The 22,686-nt window shown below is 42.1% G+C and overlaps 1 pseudogene across 1 annotated transcript in view; it reads right to left on the bottom strand.

The window, feature by feature from the left end:
• The window catches only part of LOC310824112 (cytochrome P450 3A27-like), a 29,525-nt pseudogene extending 28,768 nt beyond the window's left edge, over positions 1-757 (bottom strand). Inside the window, exons 1-2 of the transcript in view lie at positions 637-757; positions 264-424 (exon numbers count right to left, since the gene is read on the bottom strand). The product of the transcript in view is annotated as a cytochrome P450 3A27-like (transcript). The remainder of the gene's footprint in view (positions 1-263; positions 425-636) is intronic.
• Between the last annotated feature and the right edge of the window lie 21,929 nt (positions 758-22,686).

Genomic DNA, 22,686 nt, shown 5'->3' with positions numbered 1-22,686 from the left:
AGATTCCAACAACACCTATCTACTTCCTGTTTCAAATGAATAATACTGGGCAGAAGTCTGCACAGGGATGCTACAGACACATTAGCACACTGTAAAATACTGTCACCTATCTAACCATCTGTTCCAAAGCAATAGTAATAGATACTGTAGGAGTCTGCAGTGCACAGGGGTTACACACTCATCAGTACCCTCTAAAATACTGTCACTATCATATTTCCTGTTCCACATGAATAGTACTATATAGGAGTCTGCAGAGGGGTTACCTTGTTGGGAAACACAGTGTGTATCTCCTCCTGCAGCTTGGTCATGATGTGAGGGTTGGTTGCCAGATTGTAGGCCAGGAAGGACAGAGAGCTACTGGTGGTCTCATAGCCAGCAAAGATGAACATCATTGCCTGGGACAAGATCTCATGGTCACTCAATCCTATGATGATGGGAGAAATGGGGTGGTAGGTGTGAGAAAGGGACGAAGTAGAGTATTTCCACGGTGTGTTTGTAGGTATAGGTGTTTGAGGCAGGTACTGTATGTGTGTGTGTTAGATGCTAGTATACAGTGTGTGTGTGTGTGTGTGTGTGTGGATGTGTGTGTGTGTGTGTGTGTGTGTGTGTGTGTGTGTGTGTGTTTAAGGCAGGCACCTTTACTCTGCTCCCCTCCCTTTGAGTTGCTGTCTTTCTGCGAGTCTATCATCAGCTGCAGGAAATCTACCCGACTCTGGAAGCAGGCTTACGTCAGATCAAAATCACATGAGAACTACCAGATGCTACCAAATCTCTACAATTGTATTACACAATACTGGCTGAAGATCGTATATTTGATCAGTTATATTTACATACCTTCCTGGTGCTAGCCACGCGATTGGACTTGATCTTCTGAAAGACAGCGTAGAAGAAATCTGTGACCGAGGCAGGGAATAGGGATACCTCCATGTTTGCCATAACAGGACCCATGAAGGGGAAGAATGCTGGACGGACAGGAAATGCCACGGTTACAAACAGGAACAGGAAATACCATGATACGTGACTCCAATCCTATTCAATGCACAGCCCTGTCCAGAAACAACTCCTAGGCTCTATCCCTAGACACTTCTGTATCCAATCCACTCAGATCTCCAAGTGTCCAGCATTTAGGAACTAGAGGTTGGTTCTTGACAGGGCCCATGTGTTTGTCAAATGAGTAGAGCGCAAACCATTGGCAGTGTGTTAATATGTGCAAAACATATATTAACATCATGTTTGAAACAGGAATTATTTTAATGTTTATATAGCCTGAGAATATACATCCATACAGGATACATTATGTATATAGTCAAAGAATAAGTGACTCCAAAGATGAACTATTATTCTATACTCTGTCATCTGACCACTGAACTTATCGAAGATAAGATCAAATATACTTTATTGTCATGGATGAAAATTTGTCTTGGATTAATTCATTAAAGTTGCTGCTTCACACAACAACAAACAACAATGAATACACACTATACACATAGTACAAATCACACACACACTCTCACACACACACACACACACACACACACACACACACACACACACACACACACACACACACACATACACACGTCAGAGTTGTTAGTCATTCATTTATTTGTGTTGTATAAAGGAATGAATGAAAGAAGGAGAGGAGAGATGGGACTGTACCTCTTTGATCTGCCCACTGGTGAAGGAGGGAGACAGGACACTGCGGATCCGTCTCCATGCATCATCCTCAGCGATAAACACGGCGTCATACAGAGGCCCGTTGAGATAGATATTCTAGAAAAATAATAATTATTATATACTGCAAGATTAACCTAATATTAATAATGCTATCATAACAATGATATTATCTATTTAAGGAGCCCTTATGTTTTTTTCCCCATACAACCACTTCAATGTAGCATATTACCCTCCTGTTAGTGAAAAGGGAGTAGCATTCCTTGATGAGGATGGTTTTGATCATGGCTGTGTCCATGATACACAGGATGGGCTGACGGCCATCATAGATACTACAGACCAGCAAAAACAAAGATAGTTAGATATACACTCACAGAGCACTTTATGAGGAACACTATACTAATACTGGGTAGGGCCTCCATTTGCTCTCAAAACAGCCTCAATTCTTCGTGGCATTGATTCCACAAGATGTTGGAAACATTCCTTTGAGATTCTGGTCCATGATGACGTGATTGCATCACTCAATTCCTGCAGATTTTTCAGGTTCACTTTCAAGATGTGAATCTCCTGTTCTACCACATCCCAAAGGTGTTCTATTGGATTCAGATCCTGGGAAGGCCACTGAAGAACACTGAACTCATTGTCATGTTCATGAAACCAGTTTAAGACAACTTTTGCTTTGTGACATGGTGCATTATCATGCTGGAAGTAACCATTAGAAGATGGGTCAATTGTGGCCATGAAGGGATGCACATGGTCAGCAACAATACTCAAATAGGCTGTGGCATTCAAGCGAATATACCGTAGATAGAGACAGACAGACCCATCACAGATCCTGCACTCTTAGAAAAAAAGTGCTACCTAGAACCAAAAAGGGTTCTTCTTCCACTCTCCCTTTGAAGAAACCTTTTGGGTTCCATGTAGAACCCTTTTCCACAGAAGGTTATACAGTACCGTGCGAAAGTAATGGGACAGTGAAGCATTTTTTCTTCTTTTTGGAGTTGAAATGAGAACGTAGAGATTCTCATCTTTTATTTGATGTTATTTGTGTACATATTGGTTTATCATTCAGAAATTACAACACTTTTATGCATAATCCCGCTATTTTAGGCTACACAAAAGTGATGGGACAATTGGCTTGACAGGTGTGTTCCGTCACATAATTTGTGCAGTCTGCTATTGGTGTCTTGTCAACATGAGGACCAAAGAGATGTTATTGAAAGTCAGGGAAGCCATTATGATGCTGAAATATCAGAAAAAAATGAAACATTAAAACCTTAAACCTACCAACATCAACAGTTTGGAACTTCATTAAAAGGAAAGAAAGCACTGGTGAGCTAAGAAATCGCAAATGGCAAGGAAGACTTCCAGTGGATAACCAAAGAATGCTCACCATAATAAAAAATAAAATAAAATAAAAACTGCCCCATAGATTAGGAACACTCTCCAGGAGGTAGGCGTCAATGAGTCAGAGACTACCATCCGCAGAAGACTTCACCAGCAGAACTACAGAGGCTACACTGCAAGGTGCAAACCACTACTCAGCCACAAAAACAGGCTGGCCAGGTTACGGTTTGCTAAAAAGTACCTAAAAGAGCCTGCAGAGTTCTGGAAAAACATGTACCGGAGAAAGTGTGGAGAAAAAAAGGAACTGCCCAATATTCACAGCATACCACATCATCTGTGAAATATGGGGGAGGGGGTGTTATGCCTTGGGCATGTATGGCTTCCACTGGAACTGGCTCACGTCTCCTTTGATGAGGATGAATTCGGAAGTGTTCAGAAACATCTTGTCAGTCCAAGTACAAGTTAATTGCTCCAAACTCATTGGACGGCATTTCACCATACAGCAGGACAATGACCCAAAACATACTGCCATAGCAACTAGGAAATTATTCAGGGCCAAAAAGTGAATCCTATAGAATCCTATAGAACATGCATTTAATTTGCTGAAGAGGAGGACAAAACATCCTAAAAAAACAAACAACAATCGCTACAATATAGGTCTGGCAGAGCATTACCAGAGAAGATACCCAGCGTCTGGTTGGGTCAATGGGTCACAGACTTTTGCACTTTTGCATACAAAGGATTGGGGACCAAATACTAAACATGAGTGCTTAATTTGGACATTTGCATAATGCAAAAGAAGAAAAAATGCTTGGCCCATTACTTATGCAGGGCACTGCAAATGGAACCCATAAGAGTTATTCAACCAAAGAATCCTTTTAGAACCCTTTTTTTCTTTATTTTTTTAATTACATTTTTGCCCTTTCAATGACATGGAGGGAAGACACAATCACTTCCGATTTGAATTCTGACGTGTCGTGGCTCCTCTTTATTCATGCAGTTTGAGACGTGCTCAGAGGCAATATAGGAGCCTCAACCAATGAGAATCCAGGATGTTGTCAAACATTGGCAACGCACAAGTTGTGTTTGGGACTGTAACAAGTCCGTGACACAGAGGCGGAGTCGAGGTACTGTTTTCTGGGAGTATCCCGTTTATTTTCATAAAATGTTAGTAATAATTCCAATGTTCGTAATAATTTCAATGTTCGTAACACAACGCCACTCGGCGACTTTCCAGTCGCCCTCCTTCTCCCTCGAACGCCGAGGCACACACATCTTAAACCATCTAGTCAACGAGGCTTCATTTGCAACAGGTGTGCAACGGAGCCTCGCCGACGTCACCCTGGCCACGGTCCTGTAGCTCCCTCTACAGGCCGAACGCTGCATGTCCCCCCACATACCAACACCACCCGACACAGGCCGGGGACACGACGGCTGACAACCTACTCCCCCCCCCCCCTGCACGGGAGAGGAAGTCTGCCACGACCATCTGCGCCCCCGGTCTGTGCACGACCGAAAAGTTGAAGGGCTGCAACGCGAGATACCACCGGTGGAGCCACTGGAGGGGAGCATGGTCGGAGTAGAGGGTGAAAGCGCGACCCAGCAGATAGTAGCGGAGGGCGCCGACCGCCCACTTGATGGCCAGGCACTCCTTCTCCACCGTGCTGTACCGGCCCTCCCTCTCCGATAGTTTGCGGCTCAGGTACAGCACCGGCCGGTCAGCCCCCTCCACCCGCTGGGTCAGCACTGCTCCCTGGCCTCTATCCGACGCGTCCGTCTGTAGGGAGAAAGGGAGGTTAAAATCAGGCGCATACAGGACCGTTTCTCCACAAAGAGCCCCCTTAAGGGCCTCGAACGACCCCTGGCACTGGCCCGACCATTGGACCGGATCCGGGGCACCCTTCCGGGTGAGGTCCGTCAAGGGACTGGCCAGCTCTGAAAACCCCGGCACGAACTGCCGGTAATAGCCAGCCAGCCCCAGGAAGGCCCTCACCTCCTTCTTTGTCTTGGGCCGCGGAGTGGCTGCGATGGCCGCAGTCTTTTCAATCTGTGGCCGCACCTCCCCCCGACCCAAGTGGTACCCCAGATACCGGATCTCCCTCCGCCCGATCAAGCACTTCTTCGGGTTGGCCGTCAGCCCCGCCTGCCTCAGGGACCTCAGGGTCCATGAGGCGCTGAAAAGTGGCTGGGGCTCCGAACAACCCGAAAGGGAGCACCGTGAACTGGAATAGCCCGAGCGGAGTGGAGAATGCAGTTTTCTCCCGGGATACCGGCGAGAGTGGAATCTGCCAGTATCCCTTCGTGAAATCCAACGTCGTGAAATACTTGGCCGTGCCAAGCCGGTCCAAGAGCTCGTCAACCCGGGGCATCGGGTAGGCATCGAACTTGGAGACCGCATTAACCCGTCTATAATCCACACAGAACCGTATAGCCCCATCCGGCTTGTTGACAAGCACGATGGGGCTACACCAGTCACTGCGGGACTCCTCGACCACACCCAGCTCCAGCATGGCTTCCAATTCCCTGCACACAATGTCTCGTTTGTGTACCGGCAACCTATAGGGACGCGTGCGCACCGTTAAACCCGGCTGCGTTTCTATGTGGTGGTCGATAAGCGTAGTCCGACCGGGCAAGGGAGAGAACACGTCCGCGAACTTAGCTTGCAAATCTGCAACGTCCGTGGCCTGGCTAGCAGAGAGATGGTTATCAATACCGACCGGAGTGCTAACTTTTGATTTTGGGACTTCCGGACCGAACTCATCTCTCTCTGGAATTATTGTAGCCAGAGCAACAGTGACCACGTCGTTCCATTTTTTTAGGAGATTTACGTGATACACCTGCAAGCTATCCCCCCGGTCCGAGCGTACTACCTCGTAATCCACGTCCCCCATGCGACGTGTGACCACACCTGTAAATTCTCGCAGGTTAGTTCCCCTGTCGTACAGTCACTTTTGACGCTCCTGGGCTTGCAGCAAATGCTCGCGTGAGATAACCCCTAGGGCGTGGAGCTTTGTGCGCAAGTCCAGGACGTATTGAATCTCATTTTTACTGTCGCTAGACCCTTCCTCCCAATTTTCTTTAAGAAGGTCTAGGACACCCCGAGGCTTACGCCCGTAGAGTAATTCAAACGGGGAAAACCCGGTGGAAGCTTGGGGGACTTCCCGTACCGCAAACAACAGGGGATCTAGCCATTTATGCCAATTCCGACTATCTTCGTGTACGGACTTCCGGATCATTCGCCCTCCTTCTCCCTCGAACGCCGAGGCACACACATCTTAAACCATCTAGTCAACGAGGCTTCATTTGCAACAGGTGTGCAACGGAGCCTCGCCGACGTCACCCTGGCCACGGTCCTGTAGCTCCCTCTACAGGCCGAACGCTGCATGTCCCCCCACAGGGACCATACTACAGAATACTTAAAAGCTTAAAACTTAAATCGCTCAATAACAGATTCAAATTATTAATGTGGAAGCATGAAATTGTTGCTTGGGCAGTGTACATTGCATCAAGACAGATCATTTGTCTTGGTGTACGAGACCATTTCGTCGGTTGGATCGTCTGTGTTTGTGAAAATCGCACGGTGTCCGCCTGGTTTAAGAGTGTATACTGTAGACACTGAGAGATACATATATCCATCATAGTTAACAATAACCAGGATCAGTTTAGCAGACTCCCACAGTTTCCCATATTTCTGGAAGCTCTCTGTGTCAAAATTGGTGAAACCACCCTGGGAACAAAAAACAAAACAAAGAAATAGCCAGTTCATAAATGCTTGTCATAAACCTGAATTGTGGCTTAGTTTATGATGGCCCTTTTCCACTACAGACCGGCTCCCACTCCTCTCTTTTCGTTTTCGTTCAAAAGCTTTATTGCCCATTTTTCTGGGTAAAACAATTCATATTCAGCTCCCATGGCTTTCACCACAACAACACACATCATGGATGAGTCTACAATGTTGTTGTTTATGGGCTTAATCTCTACAAACCTTCTTATATCCCATCATCGTCCCGAGGAAAGGGATGGGTTTGAGACAAGGAATGCCTAGTTTTTTTAATATTCCATATGGCCAGTATCCATACCTGGTCAGAACAAATATAAATCAACAATCTGACTTGAAACAAAAGCAAAACGATCAAGTCATAGGTATCATTGAAACTGTTAGATAACTGTAATTATCAATACTATCATTTGTATGTATTATTACAACTAACTAACTAACAAATAATATTTTTTATTAAAAGTTCTTACACTACGATCAGAGTGATGAGTAAGGCAAGGACAGTCCATGTCTCGGTGGAGAAGTACGGAAGGTAACCCATCTTTACAGGTTCAATCGCTTCTTCTGAGTAACCCCGGACACGTCTGCTGAAGTGATTATTTTATCCCATCATGACACCTGTGTTTCAGATCATGAAACACAGGCGAAAGAGTATGTGAGAGGTGAAGTTGAAGCCATGGCTAGTGAATGATTGAAAGGATCCCTGCGCAGAGGGCAACACTCAGTGATGTTATTGTCGGCCTTTATCTTAACATCCTGCTAATAGTTGCTGCCTGTTTGATCCCTATCGGGTTTTAATAGTTTGCAGACCCATTGAATCAAGAAGGACTATGGGGCAAATATTTTTGGGCAAATATTTTCTTTCGAGTAATACTGAATTTTACATATTTGAACTCCTCTAAAAATGTGTTATGTTCTTTACATGTATGCACTTGTTTTATATCATTGGCTCCTAAAAACAGTATTTCAAAATACTAGTTCAAAACACATCACATATTACAGTAATGAAGCAACTGATTAACATGAATACAGTGCTCTTCATAAGTATTGGAAAGAGGAAGCATTTTCTGTTCTTATAGCTCTACACTTGGATTTGAAATCAAACAAATATTATGGGGTCAAAGTAGAGATTCTCAACTTTAATTCAATGGGTTTTTAAAAAAACATTTGTAAACATACTCCCACTATTTCAGGGCTTCAAAAGTATCATATAATGTCCAAATAAAGTACTAATGTTTCGTATTAGGTCAACAATCTGCCTGAAGTCTGCGACCCCACCAGGCACTATCCACTATCCACTATCCACTATCCACTATCCACTCATCTTTAGAAAATCATTGACATTTCCACATGGTATTGTGTCATAGAGTAGCTTCCCTACAGCAATATTATCTTGACATTGGGATCCTTTGTCCAAACCATATTTCAGGGTGTATGTTTGGTTGCAGGGGCCCAGGCTGTGCTCTCTGACTGCTCCAACTGTAGTAGACCCTGCAGTGAGGAAGAGGTCAACATGCTGCAGTACCGTCAGCCAATCACACACAAGAACCAACAGATCGCCAAGACCTCCATTGAACCATGCACGCACGCACACACACACACACACACACACACACACACACACACACACTGTCTCAACAGCCCCTTCCTTCACTCTCACTCTCTCTCTCTGTAGGTGGGTCAGGCTGCGTATTCAGCCTCTAAGGGGGGTATTGTTGGGATGACTCTACCCATCGCCCGAGACCTGGCACCCATGGACATCTGTGTGGTCACCATCGCACCCAGTCAGTAAACACACACACATACATACGCACTCTTTCACACACTCCCCCCCCCCCTTCCTCTCCATATCAGACAACCTCTCTCTCCCTCTCCTTAGGTTCTGTTCTCCACTCCTCTCCTGGCGGGTTAACCTGAGAAGGTGCGTTCATTCCTGGCCCGCCAAGTGCTTTTCCCCTCGCGCCTGGGAGACCCTGCAGAGTTTGCCCACCTGGTGACATCACTGGCTGAGAACCCCATGATCAATGGAGAGGTCATCAAACTGGATGGAGCTATCCGCATGCAGCCCTGAGAGAGAGTGAGTGTGTGTGCCAGGTCTCGGGCGATGGGTAGAGTCATCCCAACAATACCCCCCTTAGAGGCTGAATACGCAGCCTGACCCACCTACAGAGAGAGAGAGTGAGAGTGAAGGAAGGGGCTGTTGAGACAGTGTTTGTGTGTGTGTGTGTGTGTGTGTGTGTGTGTGTGTGTGTGTGTGTGTGTCTGTGTGTGATCCAAGGTATACCACTGTGACAGCTCCGATGTGTGTGTGCATGTGAGGTGTGTGTTCATGTCTGGTACTCCAAGCTCTGCTGTACTGTACGCTCCATGCAGTTTTGTTTTGTTTTGTAAACTGATCCAGTAATAAACTTCTAATGAGTCTGAGTCTCTCCTCCTCTGTGTCTGTGTAAAGTGAGGTCAGTAGGAGCTAATAGGACAAATGAAACAAGAATGAGCCTTATGAGGCAAGTGTACCTTCATTTGTCCTATTAGAAGTGAATAGAACGCCTGGACACAGGAAATGCTAAATGCTAAAGCTCTCATAACATCACACCTGCACCAGTGTGTAGCTTTATGTACATGTCATCCACAACATTTGAGTGAAGGGAAAGGGACACATTTCTTTTGGAATGGAAAGGAGTCGAGGTACAGTATCTTGGTATACACACGTTTGCTCCAGTTTTGTACCCATTGACTGTGACCCTGTTTGTGTAAGAGGCTAGGGCTGACCCATTCTGATTCAAGATGTTTGTGTAAAAAAGGTATTTATTGCATATATTGTCCACTAAAAAGCAGATGATGGTACAAGTGTAAGGGACCAAGTGCTCCAACCTCAGTCTAGCCTGAAGATCATTCCATATCTGAGGAGCACAGCAGCTAAAACGTTCTTCTCAATTCTGTAATCACTTGTAGCACATTAAATAGTAACAAGCTGCAAGTTTGATCGCCACTAAGTCGCCATAAAAGCAATGATGTGAGGTAAAATGGGAGTTTTAAAAGAACTGCTTCATATACAGATGAAATCCAATGATAAGCCCTTCTCAACGTCAAAGAATCCCAACCCACAGACTGATACAAAAGACAATGGTGGGTACAGAAAACATGCCTACAAATGAACTGCAGAGCAGAGTGATAAATCGGGTCTAGTGGTTTAAGAATTGAGGCTGTCGTGTGATTTTAAATTGTGTCACCATAATCACGGACAGGGAGGAGCGTTGCCAAGACAATCTTCCTCCTATTATCAAAGGTGAAGCAAGACATTTCTTTACAAAACAAGTACAAGTCTAACTCACAAACTCTTGATCACTTTTTCAACATGTATTTTAAAAGTGTATCATCTATGTAAATGCCCAGGTACTTATAATGGGGAACTTGTTCAGTTTGGGTTCTTTTCAGGGTACAAATATGTTGATCATTGTAATCAATATTATGGCATATAGAGAAAAACATAACAGACCTCATGCATACCTCTTCAAATTAAGGTTTACCCAGATTGTTTCTAATCTAACCCATGTGCATACATGTGCCATGTTTTTTCTTCCTCAACTTGTAAATGTAAAAAACACAAACACCACCACTTTGTCTTTTTGTGGTGTTAGGAATACAGACCTCACAGATAAAAATGTTTTGATAAAGGTCATAAACCGAAACGTCGACACAATAAATAAGCAGAGGTAACAATCGTGTGTGCAGGAGTATTCATTTTTTACATACCTTTTCTTCCTAAACTCATCATCACTCAACATAGTTTACAGCTATGCAACTTGTAAAATACAGCATTTCAAACATGACACACAGTTTGACTTTGAATATGACTTTAATGAAAGAGAATTGAAACGGCAAGTGTAGTTATAGTGGTAGTATGCAGGGTAGTTATTGTGGTAGTAAGTTCGAGATAGTTGTGGATTTCCAGAATTGTCTCTGTGTTGAAATATCTGAAAGAGAAAAATTGTCTTATCATTTGTATAGATAAAATCTAAATTATTTTGAGGTGATTTGAGAAGCCAAAAGGATCATCCTTAGAATGCACTGTAAGCAGATAATGGAGGGCATACCTGTATTTTGTTTCCCTTTATGGAAAGCCCTCTCCATGCTCTCTCTGGCAAACTCCAGGTTCGCCGCCATTACTCTTTTCTTTTCAGTCTTCTCCTTCTCTCTCTCCATTTCTGTCTTCATCCTCTTCACGACATCTTCTGTAATCTTTGTCATCAACTCTTTCACTTCCCTCTCCCTCCTTTCCACCATATTATTTATCATCCCATCCATCTCTTCTCTCATGCGTTTAACGTCATCTTCTTTCTCCTTCAGGATTTTCTCCATCTCTTTCTCGACCACTTCTACTCTCTTCATTGCCTCCAACTCCTTTTTCACCCATTCAATATCCTTTTCTTTCTCCTGTTCATTCCTGTTTCTCTGTCTCTCCTCCTCTGCCCATTTCATCACCTCCATCCTCTCTTTCACTTGTTTCACCTCCATTTCTTTCTCCTCCAGGATTCTCTCCATCTCTTTCTCGGCCTCCTCTACTCTCTTCATCGCCTCCAACTCCTTTCTCATCCATTCAAAATCCTTTTCTTTCTCCTTCTCACTCCTGTTTCTCTCTCTCTCCTCCTCTGCCCATTTCATCACCTCCATCCTCTCTTTCACTTGTTTCACCTCCATTTCATTCTCCTCCAGGATTCTCTCCATCTCTTCTACTGTCTTCATACCCGCCTCCATCTCCTTTCTCATCCATTCAATATCGTTTTCTTTCTCCTTCTCAATCTTCTCCTTCTCCCTCTCCATCTCTGTCTTCATCCACTTCACGACATCTTCTGTAATCTTTCTCATCTCCTCTTCCACTTCACTCTCCCTCCTTTCCAACATATTCTTTATCACATCCATCTCTTCTCTCACGTGTTTAACGTCACATTCTTTCTCCTCCAGGATTCTCTCCATCTCTTCGACTCTCTTCATCGCCTCCAACTCCTTTCTCATCCATTCAAAATCCTTTTCTTTCTCCTTCTCACTCCTGTTTCTCTCTCTCTCCTCCTCTGCCCATTTCATCACCTCCATCCTCTCTTTCACTTGTTTCACCTCCCTTTCTTTCTCCTCCAGGATTCTCTCCATCTCTCTCTCCATCTCTTCTTCTCTCTTCATACCCGCCTCCATCTCCTTTCTCATCCATTCAATAACCTTTTCTTTCTCCTTTTCAATCTTCTCCCTCTCTCTCTCCATCTCTGTCTTCATCCTCATCTCCTCTTTCACTTCCCTCTCCCTCCTTTCCACCATATTCTTTATCATCACATCCATCTCTTCTCTCACACGTTTAACGTCGCATTCTTTCTCCTCCAGGATTTTCTCCTTCTCTCTCTCCACCTCCTCTACTCTCTTCATCACCTCCAACTCCTTTCTCATCCATTCAATATCCTTTTCTTTCTTCTTCTCATTCCTGTCTTTTTCTCTCTCCTCCTCTGCCCATTTCATCACCTCCATCCTCTCTTTCACTTGTTTCACCTCCATTTCTTTCTCCTCTAGGATTCTCTCCATCTCTCTGTCAACCTCTTCTACCCTTCTCTTCATCACCTCCATTGTTTCGGTCTCCTTCTCACTCATCTTTAATCTCTCTTCGCTCTTCTTTACCTCCTTCTCTCTCTCCTGCACCACCCTCTCTCTCTCCTCCACCTCCTTCTCTCTCCTCTTCATCTCATTTCTTGTTTTTTCCATCTCCCTCTGGAAAGTCTCCTCCATCTCCTTTGTCACTTTCTCCACCTCCTCCACCTCTTTCGCCTTTATTTCCAACTGGACAATCCTCTCCTCCAAATCCTTTTTGTTATTTTCCTGCGTCTTTTGAATGCGACTGAGTATTGCATTGCATTCATTCACTTTCTCAGTGTCTCTATCCAACACTTTCCTCTTCCTCTCCATATTATCTTTAAGATGGTTGACTATCTTCCTCTTCCTCTCCACCATTTCTCTGTCCTTGTCCACCATTTCTCTGTCCTTGTCCACCCTCTCTCTCTCCTCCTTCAGCCTCTCCTTCTCTGCATCGGTGTGCTCCTTCACCTTATGCAGAAGGTTTTGGGCTCCCTCCACCTCTTCCGCTCTCTCCTCCATCTCCCTCCTCCAACCCTCCTTCTCTTCCTTTCTTTCTTTAGCCACTCTGGCCCTCTCTCTCGTGTGCCTGGCCCGTCTTGATGTCCTCTGTGGGAGTGGGGTGTAGGCTGCGAAAGCTGCCGGTCCTGCTGCCTCCATCATCAGGGCAGCCTGATCCTCTTTACACTCCTGTGGACATACAGTGAACACACTACAGGTGCAGTCTCGAGAATGTCTCTATGAATGTATTTGTCTTTTCTGAGTATAAAACCATTCAGTTGTCTCCAGTGATCTTTACATATTGTCTATGTTTAGCCATCCTGAATGGGGTGAGTGGGTAGTTATCAAATACAGTAGCATAGGGCTTTGAAACTTCCTGATGGAGATGACAGACACAATGACAGGGAAACGTCAAGAAATATGATTGCGTTAGATAACAGGCTTCCCTCGCAAAGAGATTGCGGTACCTCACAATGTTCTCAAGAATAGGCTGTTGCGTTCCCAATTTCCCAAAAGGGGCTCTCTAGTTTTGCCTTTAAAAAAGGCCTACATCTACCTTTTATTCAACATATCCGACACAATTTATATTGCAAATCATGTAGGCCTGTACAGTAAGTAATTGTAGGCCCTTTGCAAAGTCAACTTACGACTTACTTAAGGAAAGGTCCTGTCGATTAAGACCTATTAGTGCCAACTATGTTTGGTTATATTTTAGATAGGGCCTACCTGAAAACATCAAATTAACCATTTTGATATTGTTCTGTCAATCATCTTTCTTCGATAGTCCATCCTCTATAGGTTATTTATAAAGCTGTCTCGTTTTAATGTTGATCTTTAAAATGGTTGATTTTGCAGCCACATTTCTCTCTGTAACAACGATTGAGCTCGTCCCGTTTCACTTTTTAGGCTGTTACGCTGCTCTTTCACTGACAAACAGCTGTTTTTGGAATTAAGCGCTCACCGAAATTACCGCGATTTGACTTGATGTTGGGATCAAACTGTCTGCCGAGTCGGATGAATTACTTCCCAGAGATCTAACAACAAAGAGTAGCCAATTAAGGGTATTTCTTTGCAGTAGGTCTAGGTCCTGATTGTGGGGGAAATGTTGCTTTGAATTGTAGGCTACTTTGACTGGACGATAACATACGAATACAAACAAGATACATCCTACGTCCTTGGACATTTGGCCCAAGTATTGGGGCAATTTAATGTAAAGTATTCCCGTTTATTTAAACTAAAATAGAGCAAGGCAAACTTACCTGCGGCGGGTCCCACCAGTTTTTCTCCATTGTGTTGAAATGTAATTGAATCTATTTCCACTAATGAGCGTACCACATTACAAATGACAATCAGCAAAGGCTATTTGACAACAACTGGAGGTTCAAGTGACCAAAGTGACTTTTACATAAATTTACGTCATTGCTAGCAGCGTCATCAAGACAACAGCATTATGACGCAGGAGATATTTATTTGATTACAGATATGCTCATGTTGTTTCTTGGAAAATGTACGTCGTTGGGATTAATCATCATCATATTATTAATTAATAGACAAAACACAGACATAGATATAGGTATATAGATCAGTGGTAGGGGCTCGGGGTCGTTTCTGGACATGGCCCTCCATTGTAATTTACATTTACATTCATGGCATTTAGCAGACGCCTTTATCCAAAGCGACTTACAACAATACATTTGTTTAAGTAATTGAATCATCTATCCAACAGTCATCATAAGACAAAGTAATCAATGCTCACACCAGGGGCCATAGGCAGTCGGCTATTTCATTTTATTTGTATTAGCAGGAGAGAACTTGTACAAGGGGGGTAGCGGGGATGAAGAGGTCTCTGGGTGGGGTTGGGGTTAGGGTTAGTATAGGGGGGGGGATAAATGGAAAACATACTCGTGGTTCAGGTATTAACTGCCAACTGAACTTAGTTGGAACAATACAAATTACAATGTAAAACAATAACAATATAATATCAACATTTCAGTATTATATCAAAATAATGATTTAGAAATATGGTACAACCTGTGAGCTGCCTGGTTGCCTTGGCAACGGTAAACTACAGCGCTGTTCATCAGCGGTTCGGGCTCTGGCTCTAACCGTCTACCTTCTCTTAACCGTTAGGAGAAAACGAAGAAAAACAAAGAAAATGTAAACTACAAAACACTCTAACATTAAATCCTACACATACATCTGTATCAGTGGAGTCAGGCAAACGTTACACCAGACTCCCTTCGACATGTTTTGTCAGGTGTCATTTGACAACAACCACTCATCGTAAACGGCAAGCTAGTGCTAACTCGTCCTCGTTTAGGATACCAAGCTAGCGCAATTACCGCTAACAGACTACAAACTTCATATGCTACTATGCCTAACGGTACACTAAATAGAAAGCCTACATTAATGACAAACTGTATTAATGCTTATGCTTAAGAATAAATGGAAAACACACTAGTGAGTCGTCTGGTCCTCAGTCTTTACTGGTTCAGGTATTAACTGCCAACTGAAGAACGCAGCGCAAGCCACAGCTTATATACCCGCAGGTGATCTAGTGCCTTTTATACTCCAAATAGAAATGCGTGAAATTGAATGGGGGGAGTCTGTAAACATGCAAGATAAAGTGCATACATATAAAATAACACATTTGGGCGATTCTTCAACTACAGGCACTTTTGGCCTTGTGAACTTGAGGGGAAAAAAAATGTTCAAATCTAAATTGTCACAGTCTAACAGGTTAATATAAGTAGTCTAGTTTCATGATCCATAAGAGAACGCACTAACATTACAAGACAAATTGATGTTTTTTTTACATATTGTCCGACCCGCATTGAACAAATGTAATTTCCATCATATGTAAACATTTGATTATTATTTTAAAAAAGTATGATATACATAATTTCTCAACAGTGTAAGACCACTTTCACACATAGTTTTACCAGTTTATACCTATATTGCAATTACCATACATTTGTGGATTAGGTAAATTAATTGAGATGAGGACCAAACACAAAGCTTACATCAACCACAACCTGAAATATAATATTGGATTGGTTAGATACATTTCAGGAAATAACTACTTGTGTTATTACATTAAGTGGAACATTATCCCATAAACTATGCAGAAGTTTTTAATGAGTGATTCGAATTTTGTAACTATTTTTTAAAAAAGGTATGAGGTGGTGGAAATGACTGGGTCATTTCTGGGTCATTTCTGGGTCAACCCCTCTTTCTTTTTTCCTCAGGTATCTCTCCCTGTCTCTTTTCAGTCGCTCTTCATATTTGACAGGGTCCTCTTTTATTCTGTCCCTATAGGCCTGAGACCTTTCTGCAGAGAGGTCCGTGGCATCTTAAAAATAGATGAAAATGCATTTCAACAAATATGCATTTGAATAAAACATTAACATTGTACATTTTAATAAATAAATTACACATATGTAGCCTCACAATCTATGAATTGCACCTTGTAAGCATAAATGTAATTTCAACCTCACCTTTGTCATTTCCACCCAAGAAGGTAATGTGTTGGAAATGACGGAGGTGGAAATGACAATCTTACAGTATTTTGTAAAAAAATCCAAGCTAGCATCACAGATTAGCTATGAATTGGTACCTAGCATTTCATGCATGCAAAATACATCTATGTACGTTAAAAAATCGATTTATTTACAAACTCAATTGATGTTACGTCATGTTTGGAAATGACATACAATAAAAATATTTTCATTTCAAGCAATATTTACCTTGAGTTTTCTTCAAAAGTTGGTGAAGAAATCCAAAATATCCTCCATATCAGACATGTGCTGTGATGTAACTGTTCATCTCCATAGAAACTACCCAAACCATCTTTCACACAAACCTTTTAAAGGGACATTACAGTGTTGTGGTGGAAATGATGGCAATACTGTGGGACAACTACATTTTGTATATAAAATCACATAAATAGTTGTTTGACCTTAAATACCCCAATTATGTGTTGATTATTTTACTGATACTTTATTCAGTCACATTTAAAAAAAATAGATAAATCATTTTTTTACACTTCATTTTCATTATTGAAGATCAGAAGTCTGGGTGTGGGACAGGCACAAAACAGCAATATTTGCATCTATAACGATGTTGAAAAAGGTGAAGAAATCATCATAGACTACCAGTAAAAAGTTCCTAAAGTACTTTCATTGTAAAGATAACTATGAAAGTGTGAATATTCCCTTTTTTTTTTTTTTTTTTTTATAAAATATGATCAAAGGACATGAAAGTGCCCGTAGTCTAAGAATCGCCCATTTACGTAAGTGGCCAATTACATATAAATATCCTATGTGCCACATAAACAGTGGAAAAAGCAGTGAAGCCCTTAGCAGACATAGGGGAAAATGTACAGTATATACATACATGTACAGGAGCAGGACGTATTGTGTCTCTGTTAACACAGTTGTGTCATGTGTAATTGTGTTAAATGATCCATAATAAGTGCTGTCCAGTTTCCTCTATATTATATATAACATGGTGAATAACTCTTCAGATATTTCTTTAAGGCCAATATCAGATATATCTGTCAAGCTCTAATTACAATGAGCTGTCCTCCCATTTCTACCTCCATCAGCCTCCTGTTGCACAGTAATGAGTGATAAAGACACCTGATGACAAGGATGAGAAATGTAAAGATCACGGTTTCATCCAAGGCCCATCTACCTTTCATTCAAATTATGCTAAGATTATTATCATTGGTGATTTTAACCTACATGTGGACAATGAGACTGACTCGACAGCCATGGATTTGATGAATCTCTTGAATTCTACGGACTTTATTCAGTGAGTTACTGGGCTCACCCATAACCACTGCCACACCCTGGACCTAGTGATTACAAAGGGTCTTACTCCTGTTGCATCCTCTTTATCTAGCCATGTCGCTGAGCAGATGAGATTCATGATGATGAATATGAATAGTACACCATCAACAGCTTCCTCCTGTGATAATGATTTAGTAACCAGCTTCAACACCAAACTAAGGGCAACTATCGACTCTGTAGCACCAGTCAAACAGTTTGATTGATTTCCTGGTGAAATGCATTGCGGACATATGGATGTCACAGAACTAGTCATTGGAGCAAAAACCGAAAGAGAGAAACTGTCTGCATACTTAAAGACACTTCTACTTACAGTAACACTAAGCACCAGGCAAAAAACAGAGGTGTCACCATTGACTCAGATCTTAATTTTGAAACCCATATCAAGAATGTGACTAAAACATATTTGTATCACTTAAAGAAGAGTAAGTAAGTTTGTCGGAAATCTGCCATCGTGGAGAAATTCTGTCTGAAGTTGTCCAAACGACAACATCCTCCCTTATAATAATATAACCCCCCGAAATGAACTTGCAGTGTTGGACATTAGCTGTTGTGTTTCTGCATGCGCACACGATTGGAAGAGGCAGCCCTCAGAGACAGAAAGGTGAGTCCACTCCCCTAGAACACCCCTGGCAGTAACAACATGTTTATATGCAAACCGAGTGTCCAGGTGGGACACTGCATTTTAAAAAGCGTGTTTTCCGAACCAAAACAGCGTTTGTAAATGAAATATTTATTTCAAGGGATCTCGTTCCCTGATCGCTACCGATTAAAGATAGTCATTACAACCTTTAGGAAGCTTTTAAAAAGGTTGAATATTACATGGACCTTTACAGAACACAGCTGTAAAGGTGCAACCTTTCCTCTCCCAGGCTGACACTGAGAGACGAATGCATGCTTGTATTACTAGCAGCCTTGATTACTGTAACACTCTCCTGTCTGGTCGACCAAAGAAAGCTCTTGGCAAATGATACAGAATGCAGCAGCACGAGTCAGATGGAGAGCACATATCATACAAGTCTCTGCACTGATAACCTGTTAGTTTTATAATTTATTTTAAGATAATTGTATTAGTTTAGAAATCACTCTATGGTCACGCACACCACTGCATGTCAGACATGCTTTTAAGGTATATACCCTGTAGATCCCTCAGGTCCTCAGGTACTGGCCTTTTAACTATTCTGAAGATTCCAACAACACCTATCTACTTCCTGTTTCAAATGAATAGCACTGGGCAGAAGTCTGCACAGGGATGCTACAGACACATTAGCATACTGCAAAATACTGTCACCTATCTAACCATCTGTTCCAAAGCAATATTAATAGATTCTGTAGGAGTCTGCAGTGCACAGGGGTTACACACTCATCAGTACCCTCTAAAATACTGTCACTATCATATTTCCTGTTCCACATGAATAGTACTATATAGGAGTCTGCAGAGGGGTTACCTTGTTGGGAAACACAGTGTCTATCTCCTCCTGCAGCTTGGTCATGATGTGAGGGCTGGTTGCCAGATTGTAGGCCAGGAAGGACAGAGAGCTACTGGTGGTCTCATAGAGTGTTTCCACAGTGTATGTCAGTCTAATCAATGAATTCGATAGCTTCATTTATTGAGCACAAAATGATTTAGACTGAAAGCTATATGGGGGCAGTTGTACCGACTGTGAGGAACAGTGGGCTGAAGATGTCAAACTTGAGCATTTTCTTGATGTTGGTCACAAAGGGGTCAGAGGGGTTGTGGAGGGAGTCGATGTCGACACTGAATGAAGTGCTGACGACCTTATCCATACTGTATGGTCCAAAGAACCTGGAACACAACCACACAATCTTTGACCACCAGAACCACAACCACAAAATTAAAGGGGGAGTTCACTGAAATTACAAATTCACCTTATCTTCTCGGAGAGAAATCCTCACTCTTTTAGTTCAATGGGCTCTTCGTTATCGGCCGTCTTCTTCAGATTGCTGACCAAATTACCAGAGTGCTGCTTCATGATCCCGAACATCTGAGTTGGGAAGGATACATGGAAAAATATGATGATTGATACATGGATTAATATGTGCAAAACATGGGTTAATATCATGTTTGAAACAGGAATTATTTTAATGTTTATATAGCCTGAGAATATACATTCATACAGGATACATTATGTATATAGTCAAGGAATAAGTGACTCCAAAGATGAACTATTATTCTATACTCTGTCATCTGACCACTGAACTTATCTAAGATAAGATTAAATATACTTTATTGTCCCGGATGGAAATTTGTCTTGGACAATTAAAGTTGCTGCTTCACACAACAACAAACAACAATGAATACACACTATACACATAGTACAAATCACATAAACACACACACACACACACATCAGAGTTGTTAGTCATTCATTTATTTGTGTTGTTGGAATGAATAAAAGAAGGAGAGGAGAGATGGGACTGTACCTCTTTGATCCGCCCACTGGTGAAGGAGGGAGACAGGACACTGCGGATCCGTCTCCATGTATCATCCTCAGCGATAAACACGGCGTCATACAGAGGCCCGTTGAGATAGAAATTCTAGAAAAATAACAATGATTATATACTGCAAAATTAACCGAATATTAATAATGCTATAATAACAATGATATTATCTATTTAATAAGCCCTTATGTTTTTTTCCCCATACAACAACTTCAATTTAGCGTATTACCCTCCTGTTAGTGAAAAGGGAGTAGCATTCCTTGATGAGGATGGTTTTGATCATGGCTGTGTCCATGATACACAGGACGGGCTGACGGCCATCATAGATCCTACAGACCAGCAAAAACAAAGATAGTTAGATATACACTCACCCAACACTTTATTAGGAACACTATACTAATACTGGGTAGAGCCTCCCTTTGCTCTCAAAACAGCCTCAATTCTTCGTGACATTGATTCCTTTGAGATTCTGGTCCATGATGACATGATTGCATCACGCAATTCCTGCACATTTTTCAGGTGCACTTTCAAGATGTGAATCTCCCGTTTTGCCACATCCCAAAGGTGTTCTATTGGATTCAGATCCAGTGACAAGGAAGGCCACTGAAGAACACTGAACTCATTGTCATGTTCATGAAACCAGTTTAAGACGACTTTTGCTTTGTGACATGGTGCATTATCATTCTGGAAGTAGCCATTAGAAGGTGGGTAAATTGTGGCCATGAAGGGATGCACATGGTCAGCAACAATACTTAAATAGGCTGTGGCATTCAAGCAAATATACCGTAGATAGAGACAGACAGACCCATCACAGACGTAGAGATTTTTATTTTTTATTTGATGTACATATTGGTTTATCATTCAGAAATTACAACACTTTTATGCATAATCCCCCTATTTCAGGCTACACAAAAGTGATAGGACAATTGGCTTGACAAGTGTGTTCGTCAGGTGTGTTCCGTCACATAATTTGTGCAGTCTGCTATTGGTGTCTTGTCAACATGAGGACCAAAGAGATGTTATTGAAAGTCAGGGAAGCCATTATGATGCTGAAATATCAGAAAAAAAAATAAACATAGCCAAAACCTTAAACCTACCAAAATCAACAGTTTGGAACTTCATTTAACTTCATTAAAAGGAAAGAAAGCACTGGTGAGCTCAGAAATTGCAAATTACCTAGTAGGCCAAGGAAGACTTCCAGTGGATAACCAAAGAATGCTCACCATAATTGAGAATCATTTATTTACATCTTGTCAGTCCAAGTACAAGTAAATGGCTCCAAACTCATTGGACGGCATTTCATCATACAGCAGGACAATGACCCAAAACATACTGCCATAGGAACTAGGGAATTTTTCAGGGCCAAAAAGTGGAAAGTTGTTGACTGGCCAAGTCAGTCTCCAGATTTAAATCCTATAGAACATGCATTTCATTTGCTCAAGAGGAGACTTAGGGCAAAACATCCTAAAAAAACAACAACAGTCACTGCAACATAGGTCTGGCAGAGCATTACCAGAGAAGATACCCAGCGTCTGGTTGGGTCAATGGGTCACAGACTTTTGCACCTTTGCATACAAAGGATTGGGGACCAAATACTAAACATGAGTGCTTAATTTAGACATTTGATAATGCAAAAGAAGGAAAAATGCTTGGGCACCAAAATGGCTAGAGCCAGCCCTGATTAACAGAACCTTTATCGAGCGCACAACATCACATTAATGCCCATAGGAAGAATGAGAATAGAGTATCAACAAAATAACCAATTTAACACAATTTAAAACAACATACGTCTGTAAGTTTTAACCATACGTTAACGTGCGTCAAGGACAACGCGGGAGAATGATGCCCGTGATGGGCCTAACCCAAAACTCAAAGAATATCTCGCTGTCCCTCTCCTTAAATATCATTCCCAACAAAGGACAAGGTGTGAGACACATTACAATAGCAAAGGAATTGACAAATGGTGAAAGCTGAAAAATCTGAAACATAGTCAAAACCTTAGACTTGCCAAAATCAAGTACCTAAAAAGCCTGCAGAGTTGTGGAAAAAAGTCTTGTGGACAGATAAGATGAATATTATCAGAGTGATTGCAAGAGGAAAGTTCTTGACTGGCCATGTCAATGTTTGGATTTAAATCCTATTGAACATGCATTTCATTTTCTGATGGTAAGATTTTGGGCAAAAACACCTCAAAAACTGAAGATGGCTGGCCTGGCAGAATATCACCAGAGAAGATACCCAGCACCTGGTGGGGTCAATGGGTCCCAGACGGTTATTGCATACAAAGTATTGTCGACCAAATACTAAATATGAGTGCATAATTCCGACCATGTATACCAATACTAGACAAAAGAAAAGAAAAGAATCTAGCAAAAGCAAACTATGTTCTGACAGGGTTTGACTCATCTAATACGACATCAGATCTGGATAGGTTCCTTGATTTCCTCTGAAAGGTGACATTGG

The sequence above is a fragment of the Argentina silus genome (assembly GCF_951799395.1).
Source record: "Argentina silus genome assembly, chromosome: Y".
Classification (NCBI taxonomy): domain Eukaryota; kingdom Metazoa; phylum Chordata; class Actinopteri; order Argentiniformes; family Argentinidae; genus Argentina; species Argentina silus.
Note: the sequence above shows the minus strand (reverse complement) of the source record. Positions and strands in the feature narration are given on the sequence as shown.